Source organism: Orbicella franksi, chromosome 12 (genome assembly GCF_964199315.1).
Source record: "Orbicella franksi chromosome 12, jaOrbFran1.1, whole genome shotgun sequence".
Classification (NCBI taxonomy): Eukaryota; Metazoa; Cnidaria; class Anthozoa; order Scleractinia; family Merulinidae; genus Orbicella; species Orbicella franksi.
In genome coordinates this window covers 10141703-10158671 of record NC_138156.1, presented here as the reverse complement: position 1 = coordinate 10158671, position 16969 = coordinate 10141703, and the positions used below count along the sequence as shown (strand labels likewise).

The window sequence follows — 16969 nt, the reverse complement described above, 5'->3', positions numbered from 1 at the left end:
CCCCTTATTTTAATGAATACTTTTCATTGGTCTGTATTAAATATATAAATATACACAATTGATTTATTGATTGATTAATTGTTTGAACATTGTGGGAATCATGTTGCATCTTCTACTTTAAAAATGAGACAGTACGTTGCTTGCTAAAGTATCTGTATTACTTATCAGGTAAAACATGAAGCACATAAACATAAAGTGACAGGCCTAGAGTACTGAGAGGCCAATGGTGGACATCAGATGAAACTATTAAGAAGGTAATTTTACGGGAGTAAGAAACTCTGCATGGCAGCTGTGAGTACTACATATGGTAATGGCTGGGATTCTTTCTGTTAAGAATATTGAAGACTTGAGAGGATAATACTGTTTTTGAACTTAACAGTTGTTCAAAACCGCAATTAAACTAATCGCCGATTAAGCCTAATCATTGATTAAATGTCCTGATCGTGGGTTAGTTAATCGCGAATTTAAAAACGGTTGGTTAAAGGCAGATTAGTTGGTCGATTTAGGAGTCCCTGATTACATGTAAAATGAATTATTGTGATTATTATAATGTATTTTGGACTAGTTTACGTCATAACATTGTTGGAAATCTCTCTCCTTTTTTGCCTCGTGTCTGCGTGACTTAGTCACATGCACACAAGGTAATAGGAGAGTTTGAAACATTCCTGTGTAAGACATTCCTGTGTAACCATTCTTTGCGTTCTTAATGTAAGATTCCTGTGAAGATAGGTAGATAGATATGGTTCAGGCAACTTGTGGGTTAATCAATTTTGGCTTTAAAAGACAGGTACAAAACCGGCGATAAATTGACAGCGTTTGGTGCTATTGATTTTAATTGTTTCACACAGATTCAAGACAATTTATTTATCTTAAGTATTTTTTGTTATGGGGACTGGCCTGGCATACAGACCTTGGAGACACAAGCATTTGTAGCTATTTGTGACAGGCTGTTATTAGCACTATATTTGTGTCTGAGCCCTTAGTTCATGCAACTCGCTTAGGTTTAAATTAAATTTGACAGCAAATAACTGGCTTTAAACATTGAAGTGACGGGTTTCGGTCGTGCAGAAGATGACAATGAGTGGTTAAAAACAAACCTCTAAAGTGCATTTTCTGCGAATAAGCAAGCAGGTGTAACTCACAAAAATTAACTGTTAGGTCTATGATCAATAAAATCAATTGAAAGGCTGACCGGACAGCTATGATCAATATCTCACTGTACATAAAGGAGCGCACATGGGTCAGATCAGGGCATCCAGATCGAATTGCGACCAGAGGTACATGTATATAACGCTTGAATTGTGTTCACTTTGATAAGGTTTTGAACAGCATGACCTATTCATTCTCAAGAAATTCATGCAAAACAATGTTGATCAAAAAGTCAGCAAATTTGTCAAGGCACATGAGAAGAAACTTAAGGGCCTCACAAGAAATTCTTCTGTTCCTTTCACTTACAAAGATGCAGTTGTCAACATTTTGTCTTACAAATTGCCTGAAGAAGAACTTGACATTTTGAAATTTGGTCGTACTTTTTCCACTAAACCATTGCATCTAAATAAAAGTCACATTTTCACAACATTTGAACTTCTTCACCAAGATCTTAAGAGAAATCTCCCAGAGAAGAGCAAAGCGAATGAAGTAGAAGTGAAATCCAGCATGTGACAACCACTTCACTAAATGCATGACTTGGAAAAACTTGAAATACTGAAGAAAACTCAAAAAGAACAAAGACATCATGATCCTAAGACCTGATAACAGTAATGGCATTGTAGCGCTCAAGTGACCTGACTCTAAATTTAAGAAATTGTAATCTGATTTAACATTACGCAGCGAAAGTCAGTTGTAACAGTATTACCGTAAGCTTAAGAAAAATGGTCTGGTACTTACTGGGATATTTATCCCACCGGTTCTCAACCAGCTATGTTATATGATTTATATGGCCAAAGATTCTAGATCAACTGTTCCTCCTTTTAGACTGATTTTCTCCTCTATAGGCACTTTTAACTACAACTTAGCTACAAGGGAAGTATGAAATAATTAAATTTATGTAAGAGTATAAAAATATTAAAGTGGTACTGTGACAAAAATCGCATCTTTCCTATCAAAGCCATTTTAAAACATAAACAAGTAGCCTGTAAGAGGAAAAAAATGCTGTTTACTATTTTCAAATATCTCGTTTTGGTCCAGAGATATTCAAGTTTTTAAAATATGCAAGTTAGCCCAGTGATGAGGTCATACACTCAACCAAATTTTGATCAAATATGATGAAAAAAGATATCTCAGCCAATTTGTATCAGAAATGTTTGATTCTTTGCTGTAAGATTCTAATAAATGTGCTCCACAATGTGATCTTAACAGTTTTGTTACCATGGCAACATACTGGGCTCCAGACCTTCCCAATATTAAAGGCATCTCTGACCACCTTTGGCATTCCATTTTGATGTTTGCAAATGGTGCCTCATATGCATGATCCAGAAAGCATATAAATATGTTAGCTTGAGTTTATGGCCTCATTTAACGTTTTGGGAGCTGAAAATCACTAACATATTGAAATCAAGTGGGTGGGGACTGGAAAAGAGTGAGTTGCCATTGGAACAGAATTTTTATAGCCGTTGGTGTGTTTTCTGAAGAACTATTACCCTACCAAGTTTCAATGGTCTGTGCTACAAATTTGCCAAGATAGCTCTATTTATATACTTGATATAATATTGGGTTGAGTGTATGATGTCATCAGTCATCTCATTTGCATATTTTACACATTTTTCAAACTTAAATATCTCTGGAACTAATGCAGATATTTGCATATGGTGCACAGCGTTTTTATTCTTTCATGGAATTCTATGTGATACACGTACAAAATCAAAATCAAATCAATTATATCAAACCTGCCAAACTCAATTGTTACAAACATTCTTTTTTTATTAGAATAGTTAAGCTATGGAATAATTTACCAAGAGACTTAGTGGAAGCTGATAGCTTCCAGCTATTCTGATCCAAGCTCAAATTTTATCTGAATGTTTAATTAAGGATCCTTGTTTTTATATATTTTCTGTATTTCTCGTATTATTTTAGGGAGTTTTTACATAGGGTTTACCTCATAACTTCCTTTTCAAGACGCCTTTTCTTTTTTATCTTTTGTTTTTATAAGTATACTTTTGTAACTTTGCGTCTTGAATAAAGAATGTATGTATGTATGTATGTATCATAGTTATGTAGCACTTTAACATAAGAGTTAAGAACACAATTTTATAGCTAAGACAACTAATAACATGTGATAACATTATATACAATACACAATATAATCTATAAAAGAACATATGACTAGAAGTAATCAGAGATTATGAGAGTGCGTTTGACACTCTCACTTTAATATATATATATATATATATATATATACTGTAAATAAATGATTTCACTAACTGACTTTCAACCTTTGTCCATTGCTAAAATCAACATTTTTCAGCAGCAACCGAGGTTTTACAGTCAGCTATGCGTAGTGTCAAAGTCCATGCTAGTGAAGAGGTCACGATTTGTTGATAAAAGCTTAGAAAGGTGACACAATTTAACAAAAGACTAATTTACCAGATCATAAGGGAAATGACACAACTGCAATCTAAAATAAGCTAATCATGTAACTAATAATCTTTAACCAGATCACTTTTTACTGATTCCTTAAAAATTTGATAGCTGATAAAGGTCATAACTAAATAAAAGCGATAAGAATAATTTAAAAATCAATACTCACAGAGTATCCCTTTATAAATTTCCGAATTACAATTTATTATTTTCAATTAATTTTTATCGATTATCGATTTAATCGATTCAACATGCCAGCACTAACGACTTGAGGCAGTCCAAAGGGCCTTTGATTTTTCAATATGGCTTCCCCAGTGAAAAAAAGTGCATAAAGCAAAGTTTTCACCTGCAGAATATTTCCTTTTTCATGGAAAATTTTGAAGAAAACATGGACATCCTGGAAAGCAACTTTACAAACACTACAACAAATGTCAAGAAGAACATTGTCTGGGAAGAGATGCATGTAAAAGAGTGCGTATAAAATGCCTTCGGCGCAACCGCAAGAACGTTAGGGAGTTAATAGGGAGCTTAAGCAACGATAACAGTGACTCTGAGGATGAAGCCTAGTCAAAATTGAATTTATATTTTACCAGTGAAATTTGCAATTGTCTAGATGATGATAATAATACTAATAATAATAATAATAATAACAATAATAATAATAATAATAAAGTTTTTTGGGCGCATTTAAAAAAAACTCAATGCGCTTACATTACTATAAAAAATAAATTAGTTAAATCCTATGAAATATTTCTAATAACAGTAATAAATAAAATAAATGAAATCAGAAGTAGGATTTCCGAAACAAGAATGTTTTGAGGGCAGATTTAAAAGACGAAAGAGATGTTGTATTTTTAACAGAATCCGGTAGACTGTTCTATAATATAGGTGTGGAGAAAGAAAAGGCACGTTCACCGTATGTCACAGTAGGGACAGTGAAAAGAAATTTAGAGGATGAGCGTAAGCTCCGTTGCGGGTGGTATTGTTGTAGGAGGGACGACAAGTAGGCTGGACAAAGTCCATGGATAATCTTAAAAGTGATGAGCAGAAGTTTGAATATAATCCGTGATTCAACAGGTAGCCAGTGTAATTCTCGAAGGGCAGGTTTGATGTGGTCGTATTGCTTGGTTCCAGTGATAAGGCGTGCGGCAGTGTTTTCAACTCTTTGAAATTCATCCAGTTCCTGTTTTGGGAGACCATAAAGGATACTATTGCAGTAGTCCAGACGGGATATTACAAGCGCATTAACTAACAGTTTAAGATTTTCCTTGGTGAGGTATTTGCAAATGCGGCCTATGGACCTGATGGCGTTAGTTGCTTTCTTGCACGTCTCGTTTATGTGGTATGTCAGTGATAGGTTTTTATCTAAATTAACACCAAGATCACAAACTCTCTCAGTTAGTTCAATCACGGTATTGTCAAAAGAGAGCTTCTCGATGTTAGGTGTCTTGGTGAACCGGGATGTAAATAGTATAACCTGCGTCTTTTCAGCATTATTTCTTAACATGTTTTGCGTGTTCCATCGCATTACATCCTCTATAGATCTGTTCAGTACACCAATGGCTCTCAAAATTTTGCTCAGACTAAATTTGTGATGACTGCATTCAATTCCAAATGGAAATACAAAAAAATTAGCCGTTGTCCTTCTCCTTCCTGAGACAATGCAGAACTTGATCATTGCACATTCTTGTTTTGCAGAGGACAGCAAAGAAATGTGCAAAGATTTATAATGTATGCTATTGTTTTGCTCATGAAACCTTTTGTTTGGTGATGTTCTCATTGCTGTCGTCATCATAGTTTGCTTAAGCTCTCTAAGAAAGCCCCTTAAATTTTCGGATTTAGATGCCTTTTAAGTCTTAGAGGTTTTTCTGTTCTGGTCACGTAACTGGTCAAATATGGCCATCATTTCAAAACTTATGCAGGACCCTTCAATGGAACAAACTTGTGCAAAAGCTATCTTTAGGAGGTCTGCTTTTCAAAATATGAGGGTTTGAAACCTTCCTTAGCGACAAATTCACGACCAATTGGTAGTTAAGAAGGACCCCCCCCCCCCTCCTTGAGGCCTCATTCAAAAGAACACTAGATCATCTTGGTGTGTTGAGAAGGTTGAATGATGAGCTTGGTTACCTAGAGAATGCTGAAAAAATGTAATTAAAGCTGCTGTTTAATTGGTCACTTTTATTAATACAATGTTTTTGAATGCTATTTTCACGTTGCATGTACATGTAATAAATTCTACTCAAACGTAAACAGCAATTGATAGGTCTTTCATTGAAATTTTTTCATTTTTTCAGGCAAACAAGAAGGACTACTACATGTAAAACCATTTGCAGAGGCAGATACAGCTTCATGTAGATCAGGTCAGTTACTTTCTGGTATGGTATTCACAAGTACAGTTGTATACCTGCAGTTCTATATGTTACTACTTTTATTCGGGCCTGGGACCATTTCTCAAAGGTCCCACATGAAGTTTTCACACCCGAAAAGCCACAGCAAAATCTCAAACCTTTTGACCACAGAGCTGTTTTAATCATATATTCTTAATATGAGCAGAGGTTCTCTCTATACAAGGATTTTCAGGCTTATGCACCTCTCTGTCTTTAAATACCAATTAACTAAAAATGGCTTTTTCGGGCCCAAAAAGATTCTGGGGCTTTCGAGAAACAGGCCCCTGTTTACAAGGAGGGAGGGTTACCTTAGCAAGCGGGTTACCTTAGCTGGAGAACAAAAGATAGCCCTGGTTTACAAGTAAAATTTTACTGGTAGGGTAACCCTACATCCTGGGACAACTTAATGCGCAGTTACACTCAAAGGGTCTGGAAACAGTTAGAAAGTTAACCCGCCTGCCAGGGTAACCCTAGCACGCAGATAGTGTAACCCGCCTATCCGGGTAACCCTAGCTGCGTTGTAAACATGATGGAGGAAAAAAGAGGAAGTGTGTGAGTGCTGTAGGGTAACCCGCTTGCTAAGGTAACCCGCCTTCTAGGGTAACCCTCTCTCCTTGTAAACAGGCCCTTAGTTCTTATTCCGTCAGTTAAATTTACAATGCTAAAGTATACATGTACCAACTGTAAGAAATCATAAGTAACTTGACAATATGTTTGTATCTCTTGTCAGGGCAAACAAGAACCACATAAACACCAAAGGATCAGTGGAGGAAGAGAAATACATCAGACAAGGAAGGTCAGTCGAAGTTTTTCTACAGGGTATATCTGTAGTCAGTGGACTAGTGTGAACATGTACATGTATCACCAGGGGTTTTATTGACATTCTCAGCAGGAGGACAGCTGGTTTTCACAGGTAAGCAAAACCTTTTAAACTGAACTTCTTTCTAAGAAAACGTTCCTCTGGATGTTCAAACCAGGGCGGCAAAATCATCTTCTCAGCCATTCAATTTGGCTGGTGCCCATCCCTTAATGAAACCCCTGGTATCATTATAATTTTAATCACCTTAAAGAACAGGTACATTGTACCTGTGCGTTAGGGAATTGAATTCAGTCTTGAGATATTTGGTTGAATATTACTTGTTGGTGTCAAGATTATTTTGGAACATCCATGACTTTCTGGATTACTAGACGGAAAGATTGCGAAGTTCTGTGGGGGTTTTTGCAAGGATTTGTCAACTGGAAGTGGTACTTCTTCGTCTTACTACAAGAAATTTAAAATGTGTAGATCTAGTCATCGAAAATGTTGACCATCATAATTTGAACAGGCCTTGAAGTGCTCACACTCAAAATAATTATGAATCTGATCTCAACATCCTCACTGACAACTGACAGTTGGTCTCAAATTTTATCTGACAATCATGTTTTGATCTCCATGTTCTTGGTGGTTCCAAATTATTTAATCTGTATTAACCACTGACAGATGGATTGAAATTTTAAGTGACCATTCATATTTCACTTGCTACATCTTTACTGGGACCTGACAGTTGGCCTCAAAGTAACTTAGACTTGACCAAATTAATTGCATAGATTTGTGTAGTATTTTTAGCTTGTCAAACACTTTAAGGTGGCTCCCTAAAGTTTTACGATTGCGCGCACTGAAGACGAAATGTTTAGTAATCTACGTGGGCTTAGGAAAACGTTGATGTTTTTCGATATTTTATGGCGTCAACGTGATCACAAAAAGCAAAGCTGACAGTGAATTTTCTCGCGTTTCCTTTGGTGAAATTACTTAGAATTTCGCCGAGTGGTAATAAATATTTTACTTTAGTTGGCGTTCGTTTTTCACGGAATTCTATAAGGCCAGTTTTCCGCAGCGGTGAAAGATATAAATTTGAAAAAATCAAAGAAACTGCCTTAACAAACCCTACTTCTTTCGTATTTTAAATTCATATCCGCAAGATGCAATGTGCTGTGGAAATTTTGGAAGATTAAACCACAGGCAGCCCAAGCTCTCTCTATGAACCACACAAGCAACACAATATGGAATCGAATTATAAGGGTTTATATGGGATTTTCTACAAGATATCCATGGAGGTAGTTAAAAGTGAAAATTCTCAATAAAAATGGCTTACCTTATTCCAGACGTGTGTTGTTTGCTCCTGGTGTGGTTATTTTACCGATTGAACTTGATTTAAGCGACTTTTTTGAATTCCGATTTTCCCTTTATAAAGAGAGGACAAGGCGAAACACCTCAGTCGGTACAGCCTGCCGAACGAAGTCAAAAATCCCAGGCTAAAATGTACCCACGGCCACAAATCCACCGCAGAATTCAAGGGCAAAGGTTGATCTTCATTTCAATCCTCTAGCCACACAATCGCAGCCCTGCGAGCGACGCCAGGCGGCTCTTCGTGTCCCCAGTGAAACGATAAAACTATGGAAGAGCTCCGTGTCGTTTGATCCGCGACCCAACGACCGTTGAAATCGGCTTGGTAACCTCGTCATATTGGCAAACCAAGACTCGCGGGGGTACTAGACCGCAATTTGTCAACTAAACATCGGGTAGAATGCCTGGACATTATTAATTATTCATGACCGGCGAAGCGGCAAATTTGAATGTTTGCCTGTCGTGAAATGCCCTGATTAAGAGAAGAAAGGGTCCAAATTGGCCCAATAGCGTTGATAAAACTTACTGTTCTGGTTTCCAGGAGTTAAAACTTCAACTTTCACGCGCGGCTTTTTGAAGAAGAAGGTTGAATCTTCAATTTAAGCCGTTAAGTAAGTTGATATATGAGGTATAAGGAGTAGCTTTTTGCTCTTGAAAATGGGCAAAAATTGGCCATTTTTTGTATGGGGACCGTTTTCAGAAGCAATTTTCAGACCATCTAAACCGGCCTTCCTAATTTTCACGCACGGCAAATGAAAGATGGCTTTTTACTGAAACAAAACCCGTTTCAAATTTGAAAATCGGTCCACAGGAACCTGTAGCTTTTTGAGTTTGAAAACTTCTTGTTGGAGTTGCATTTGAAAATGGCGCGTCTTCGATGGAAGAGCTATTGTCTTAAGCACACGTCTGTATAACAATGGCTGTCAAAACTAAACAATACCCATTCAAGAAAACCACTTGACTGTAACTGAAATATTCAAGCGACAAAATGCCCTTTGGGGTAAAAAGCTTCTGGAAGCTTTGAACCCCAAAGGACATGTTGACTAACATTTTAGTCGACATTTTCGGGAGGCTTTTCGGCCTCCCTCATGACTAACCAATGAGAATTTTACCTTTGGCCTACTAAAGAAATGCAAAGGCATATAAAGCGCGAGGACAGAGGTAGACAATGTATAGCGTAAGACAATATTTTTTGTAATCCTGCGTAGCAGACGTCTTCTCTTCAAGGAAGAAAGGCGAACGAAAAGCTTGTGATACGCAGACAAAGAGAACAGCACGGGAACCGACCAGCGCGCAGTTGTTTTGCTTAAACGAAAGAACCAATTATTTTTATTCCTATCAAAGTTTTAGGGGATTTCAAGGCGAATAAAGTAAAGTAAACATCGCCAATTACTTTAAAAAAACTTCAAAGAGGCCAGCGAGTTATTGTGTGACAACAACAGCGCGAAGACTCGTGTCAATCGGTCAGATTTTTTTGAGAAACTCGGCTTTCAAGCCCAGATCTTTAGCAAAGAAACAATTCTTTTTATTCCTAGCAAAGTTTTAGGGGATTTCAAGGCGAATAAAGTAAGGTAAGCATCGCCAATTACTGAAAAACTTCAAAGAGGCGAGCAAGTTATTGTCAACAACAGCGTGAAGACTCGTGTCAATCGGTCAGATTTTTTTGAGAAACTCGGCTTTCAAGCCCAGATCTTTAGCAAAGAAACAATTATTTTTATTCCTAGCAAAGTTTTAGGGGATTTCAAGGCGAATAAAGTAAGGTAAACATCGCCAATTACTGAAAAACTTCAGAGAGGCGAGCAAGTTATTGTCAACAACAGCGTGAAGACTCGTGTCAATCGGTCAGATTTTTTTGAGAAACTCGGCTTTCAAGCCCAGATCTTTAGCAAAGAAACAATTTTTTTTATTCCTTGCAAAGTTTTAGGGGATTTCAAGGCGAATAAAGTAAGGTAAACATCGCCAATTACTGAAAAACTTCAAAGAGGCCAGCGAGTTATTATGTGACAACAACAGTGTGAAGACTGGTGTCATCAGTCAGATATTTTTGAGAAGCTCGGCTTTCAAGACCAGATCTTTAGCAAAGAAACAATTCTTTTTATTCCTTGCAAAGTTTTAGGGGATTTCAAGGCGAATAAAGTAAGGGAAACATCGCCAATTACTGAAAAATTTCGAAGAGGCGAACGAGTTATTGTGTGACAACAATCTTCGAAGTTTTTGTCACAGAATAATTCGCTCGCGTGAAGATAAGAGTGTTATTCCGTGGATAATTATTCTCCGGAACTTCTTCTGTGATATCCTTTACGTAAAGAAATCACACCAAAACCATGCTATACATCTAAAATCTCATTTAGACTATCAGATAGTCTAAATCTGTGCTATTTGGAATGTATGTTTATGTGGTACGAACATGTACGAACGTGTATGTAGGTGGTACGAAAATGGGTGGTACGAAAAGACGTTGGTACGAAAAACCCGGATACATGTAATGGCCTATGGTAAAAATCGGATGCAAATATCCATTACAAGTCCAACGCTTGAAATAGCCAGCTTGAAATACGCGATATCGGAAACAATAGAATAAAGAATAACTTTCGAGGCCTTTGTTTCTTAGCCCCGCCTTGACAAGTTAATGAGCTAAGGCAGTATTCCCTTCGGAGGAAAGCGTACGTGATCTTTGACCAATCAGAGCGTCCCTGTTTACGCTTCGCTGCTAATATTACAGACCTATAATTTTTATTCGACTGCAAGTAAATGTCCCGAGAACAATAGGCATTCTACGCGATGACTTCTTGTAATTCCCTCAGGTCGAATTTACAATGCAAAATAAAAATCGTACAGAACGCTTATGCAAAATGGCTTCAAAACCAAAGAAACTTAAGATCAACGGCGAAAGCTCCGTAGAAACTGAGGAGATTCAATCATTTTTAGTGCAGAGTGCACTATTGGGATGGTTATGGGGGTTGCCTGCCGCTAAGGAACTAAGGCACTATGGCGCTAAGGTGTAAACTTTAATGTCTGTTTAATTAATTAATTTCAATTAATTAATTAGTCTAAAGGCAAGGAAATAATGGGAGTAGGGTGGGAAAGGTACATGTGTACTCTACGTAAAACACATTCCATCGCCGTCGCTTAACTTTGAACATCGCAAAGCTATATATTTGTTTCAGGTAACCCCTTGCTCTCCTTGTGGTACCATTCTCCTTAGAACAAAATTAATTTGCCCTAAACGCATGCGTAGATTAGTTAGGGTTCGTGGCTTCTATATTAGGTGAAGGATACATTGCATACGGAATCACGCACAAATGTTGAGTGGTTTTCCTTATGGTAGAGCTCAACATGTAAGACGCATGCGTTGTAGCATTGTTAGTGTTATACACTATCTTTACGCGCAGTATTTTATATATCGTGTCATGCGACCAAGGACGGCAGTTATTTTTCAGGTAGCGCCAGTTGTCCCTTTTTATTGCAAAAGTGAAACGTTACTGTGGCTGCGTAGCTTTTAGAATTACAAACAGGTCGGTTCAACAAATATCATCTGCTGTTTTCAATCTACAATAGTGTGCTTGTCAGAGTTCAAATATATTGCTTCTCCTCAGCGACTTGTTTATTTCTTGCCTTAATTGTGTCTGTAAGAGAGACCAAAAAGTTCTCAAGTTAGTGGCGTTAATACTCCGCAAATTGTGAATTTGTAACAAAAGAAACCAGGAAAATGCTCAAATATTGCTGCAGACGCCGTGGCACCTAATGAAAGCGCAAATTAATTTAATCAGTCTTTGAGGAGACTCATTCATATCGGCCAAGTAGCGCTGTTTATCTTCAATACTTTTCGTTGAAAAGCTTCTCAGCCATCAATATCGTTGTGTGTTAATTTTTAATTGTTTTATTGTTAACAATAAAGGTGGCAACAGAAAAAGAAAGTGGTATTTCGTGACTATCTGATAATTAAATTAGTTCTTGTTCATCGGTAAAAATTTGCATTTTTAGTAAAACATCGTCTCTGTTCCGTTTCTTCATCACGACATCAGATATTTAACTTTCTTTCATTTATCTCCAAAAAACAAGGACATCTTCCGTATGTTTTGGAGAAAACAAGGGTTTCATATTACATGGCTTTGCGAGGAAAACAAAAGTATCAAGTTACAAAGTTGGCGTGAAGAGCTAAATTGTCACGTTTGCTGCTTCAGCGTATTGTTGAATTTAAAATGAACGAAAATCAACTTAAAGCACCAGTAGTAATTAATTTGTGCGTAATGTTTGGACCTTGAATGAAAATACAACCTTGAAACATACACACTGCAAAGGGGAAAAGCCGTAGCAGACTACCAAGGTAGACACAAACCGGAAGTGAACCGAGTAGGGGTGAGTAGTTATGGGACTACTGTACCAGAGCTATCAATTGCGCTCTGCACTATCTGAGATTGTCTCACTAGTTGAAGTGGAAGTCGTGGTAAGTTTTCTCGTTTATGCAACTTTGATTTGTTTGTATAAAATATTCTCGAGCTGATAAACTAAATTTGCTTCTCTTAGGGTATTGTGGAATTACGAATATTGTGAGGAAACTGTAATGGAACCCAGCAAAATTTTGTCTAGAACATACGAAGAGAAAGAAATTGCCCTAAGCAAATTGAACTCTGTTTTGCTCAAATTTGCTCGGGAGAATTCTTAACGAATTATGGGGAGATGAAGTTGAATTGGTGAGGCGAGGACCAAGGAAACTCAAAGGTGCGTAAACGTGAAAACTTACCATGACTTCCACTTCAAAAGTGATCTCCTCAGTTTCTACAGAGCTTTCGCTGTTGATCTTACGTTTGACAAATTTGACAAGTTGCGGTCTAGTACCCCCGCGAGTCTTGGTTTGCCAATATGACGAGGTTACCAAGCCGATTTCAACGGTCGTTGGGTCGCGGATCAAACGACACGGAGCTCTTCCATGGTTTTATCGTTTCACTGGGGACACGAAGAGCCGCCTGGCGTCGCTCGCAGGGCTGCGATTGTGTGGCTAGAGGATTGAAATGAAAGATCAACCTTTGCCCTTGAATTCTGCGGTGGATTTGTGGCCGTGGGTACATTTTAGCCTGGGATTTTTGACTTCGTTCGGCAGGCTGTACCGACTGAGGTGTTTCGCCTTGTCCTCTCTTTATAAAGGGAAAATCGGAATTCAAAAAAGTCGCTTAAATCAAGTTCAATCGGTAAAATAACCACACCAGGAGCAAACAACACACGTCTGGAATAAGGTAAGCCATTTTTATTGAGAATTTTCACTTTTAACTACCTCCATGGATATCTTGTAGAAAATCCCATATAATCCCGTATAATTCGATGCCATATTGTGTTGCTTGTGTGGTTCGTAGAGAGAGCTTGGGCTGCCTGTGATTAAACGGAAGGAAATTCAACAAAATCACAGCTAAAGCCAAGATTAAAAGGCAAAATGTTTACAGAGATGATAGTAAAACAATATTTCATCATTGCATATTACATTCAACAAGTTTGAGGGGACTGGGTGTAAAAATGAATGTAAAAACAACATTCAAAACATAACACTAACGCGGGCAACGCGATAAACGATTACCCTATGGAGCCACCTTAACCATGAGCCTCTGGCTCGGTGAACCGTGTAACCACCCCCTGAGTATAATTATTATGACGTTAAATAAATTATGTTATCTTGTCTTATCTAAACCGACGGGCAAGTCCTGTTTTGATCTGAGCAATACTTAATTATTGACAGATGACCTTAAATTTTAACTGACTAGTCTTGATTACTACATCCTGACTGACTACTGACAGATTACTCCCCGTTTTAAGGTGATTCCTCAGAATCCCTACTGTGGACAATTTTCACATCATTAGTGCACACTCACGAGTGCATGCACAGACTCAACATCAAGAGATTCCCCTCAAGCCAGGCTTGACAGCGAAATTTCTCTCAAATAAGCATGGTGACATATTATTTATACAACATAATTTGGGTACACAAATTATTCTCTTTAAGTTAATTTTTTTTTTTAAAAAAAAATTGTTCGTCACCAGATACGTGTAGTTTTGTTTTTCTAGGTTGACAGAACAAAAGTAAATTGAGAGTACATTTATTGCAAATATTGTACATAGACACAAAACTGAAGCTTTTCAGTGGTTATTGTTGCTGAGGCTGGTTAATCTCCCGGGAGGAGGGCACTCTACAAAGTTTTATAGGGGGATTCATGGTGACGTGATTGTTTACATTTCTGCTCATTTACATACGGCGTTATGTACAGAAGGAAACATGTTAGATATGAATTGACTCCAAGCGGTTAGAGAGCTAGTGAAACTTAATACGTGGTGAAATTTGTAACTTTTTGGGTGTAAGTATTCAAGGAGAAATTGTCTTTCAAAAACCGTAAAATTTCTGGCTGGCAAAAACCCTAATGAGCTCATACGTTTTTGTAAAAGTTTGGGTTTTTAAACCTGTGTTGCACAAAAAATATTTAATACATCAGGCTCATATTCATTGGCAGAGTTAACCTTACTATGACCTTTCAATATTCAGAACTGTTTTATTTGTAGCTCCATCAGAAACTGAATTGCTTATGCTAATGAGGCAAATATTGTAAACAAGGATTCCCCTATACTGTGAGGCTCTGCCCCAAGGTCCAACCCCTTACCTTTTTGTATATCATTTTGAAAGAAAAGGCACCCCTTTTGTATACCTTTAATTGAAAAAAGGTACCCCTTTCACATGATTAATTAAAGGCTCTTTTAAATAATTGAATGACAGATTTCCCTACGCTTTCATATACCTCAGCTTGTGAAATCCCTGCCCTTCTATAGACCTGAGGCCTGAAAAAGGTAACCCTTTTTGGATGGAGCCTCCACATATAGGCTATTATGGGGCGACCCCCCAGGGGTGTTAATCTTCACTCGGGTTACTGTTTAAACAACAACAACAGCAAAAGTGGTTATTGAATCAAATAGTGTCACGCTGTTGTCATTAATTGTACTACTGGCGTAATTTCATTATTGGGTTTGAAGCCTGTGTTATAGCCTGCTAACCAGTCTGCAAATTCAACTCTATTCCTCTCTGTTCAAAGAGTAATGAAAATCAGGAAGTACGTCTAAACCATTATTAATCTAATAGTTACTGTAAGTTAATGTTAAGGTTTTGTGACTCATTACTTTACAAAATCAGTGCATTGTCAAGCAAACAGGTGATGAGAATAAAGAAACCAACAGTACGGGAATTCTGTAGCCAGTGTATATGGGATAGGATGAAGAAAGCTTTATGTGGTTGCAAAGAAATTGCAAATACAATACAAAGCTCAGTGTATGGATTTCAAGCATTCTTTTTTGTTTGCTTTCTTGAAGGATTTCTCTGTGGCCAGAAGATTGAGGGAAGAGAAAGGCAAAGGCAAAGGCAAGACACTGGAGGCAATATTAAGAAGTTAGGACACTAAAGACAGACATACATGAAGCACACAAGGGACCAAAGTAAGAAGGATTGAGAGATTTTTTCAAGCCAAAAAGAAGGGCGTGGATGTTTTCGGTGATGTTTTCCTCACAATTAAATAGAACACGAAGGCTATCAATTAAAAATGACCTGGCTCGGCAAAATAATTTACAGTTAGGTTTTGTAGTAAATTTTTTTTCAGCTTTGCTTTACAAATTTTGATCCATTTTTAATCTTTTTTTGTCTTTGTTCACGATGGGAGAGCTCGGTGGATTGTGTGACTGACGCGTTCGTGACATGAAAATCAGTGGTGTTGCGTTACACTAGCGGCCGTTGAGAGTTTGTTTATAAGGCTTTTTGCGGGAATTTCAATACCATTAGGAGATTCAACTGGGAAGTTATCAAATAAAGATTGTGAAGAGCTATTTGACATTTTGTTGGCTCGTTTAGACAAACAGCTAGGCAGCAGGGTACCAAACGAAACTTTCTTTTCCTTATTATTCAAATTACCAGTTAAAATACGGCAACATTTCTTGAACTTGAATAATTCCCGTGTTAAACTTTTTAACATATTCCGAATAGACATCAGCATAACGCAGCACCATTGTTGTTCAATAGTCACGAACGTTTCTATCATATGATTTACCGAGTTCTCGTATCGTGAGCTTTGGTAAGTCTTTGATTTTCCTTGAGAAGCAAATTTTTATAGTCAGCCTTCGTGTTTAGAATCACAACTTTTTGTTAGTTTCTTTCACGGACCACTATTTCAGAATGGATTGTCTTTTTTAAAAAAATTTCTCAGCCAAAAGCGATTTTAAAAAGTTTTTCTTCAAACCAGAATTTGAAAAAAAAAATGTTGCTGCTAAGGTTTTGTTGAGTTATTTCAAGCGTATTCCATCAAGTTAGTTTTGTACAAAATCAATCACTTGTGTTTATTAAACGCGTTCTAAAAATTGTCCTGACTGCCTAAATTTACTCTCAGGGTGAACCATGTTAAAATTTTAAATTTTCCCGCCAAAAGACTTACAAAAAGAATACGGGCGCTTTAAATACGCATGCGCCAATTTTTTTTCTAAAAAATTTCTTTCAACCCTTGTCGAAAAAATTTATTTTCCCGCCAAAAAACTTAGAAAAAATACGGGCGCCTAAAATACGCATGCGCCGTTTTTTTAAATTTTTTTCTTATAATTTTAACTACTGTGTATTATTATTACTGTTAACTTTAATTCAATAAAGTATTATTTTATTCTCTCAAGAAAGGTAATGAATACAACACTCAAACTTGTTTTTTCTTCTTTTGTTTGTTTTATTGACTTCAAATAACTTTAATTGAATAATGACAAGTGAATAAGCTACAACTATTCCTTAATTAGTTTAATGAAATTCAATTAAATTAATTACAAAGGTGTCATCAAAAAA

General features: G+C 37.1%; 1 long non-coding RNA gene across 1 annotated transcript; it reads left to right on the top strand.

The window, feature by feature from the left end:
- Positions 1-144: 144 nt before the first annotated feature.
- On the top strand, positions 145-16798 carry LOC145464160 (uncharacterized). Its single transcript, XR_014041398.1, has 4 exons — positions 145-254; positions 5871-5936; positions 6694-6759; positions 15469-16798. It is a non-coding gene; the product is annotated as an uncharacterized LOC145464160 (long non-coding RNA).
- Positions 16799-16969: the final 171 nt, after the last annotated feature.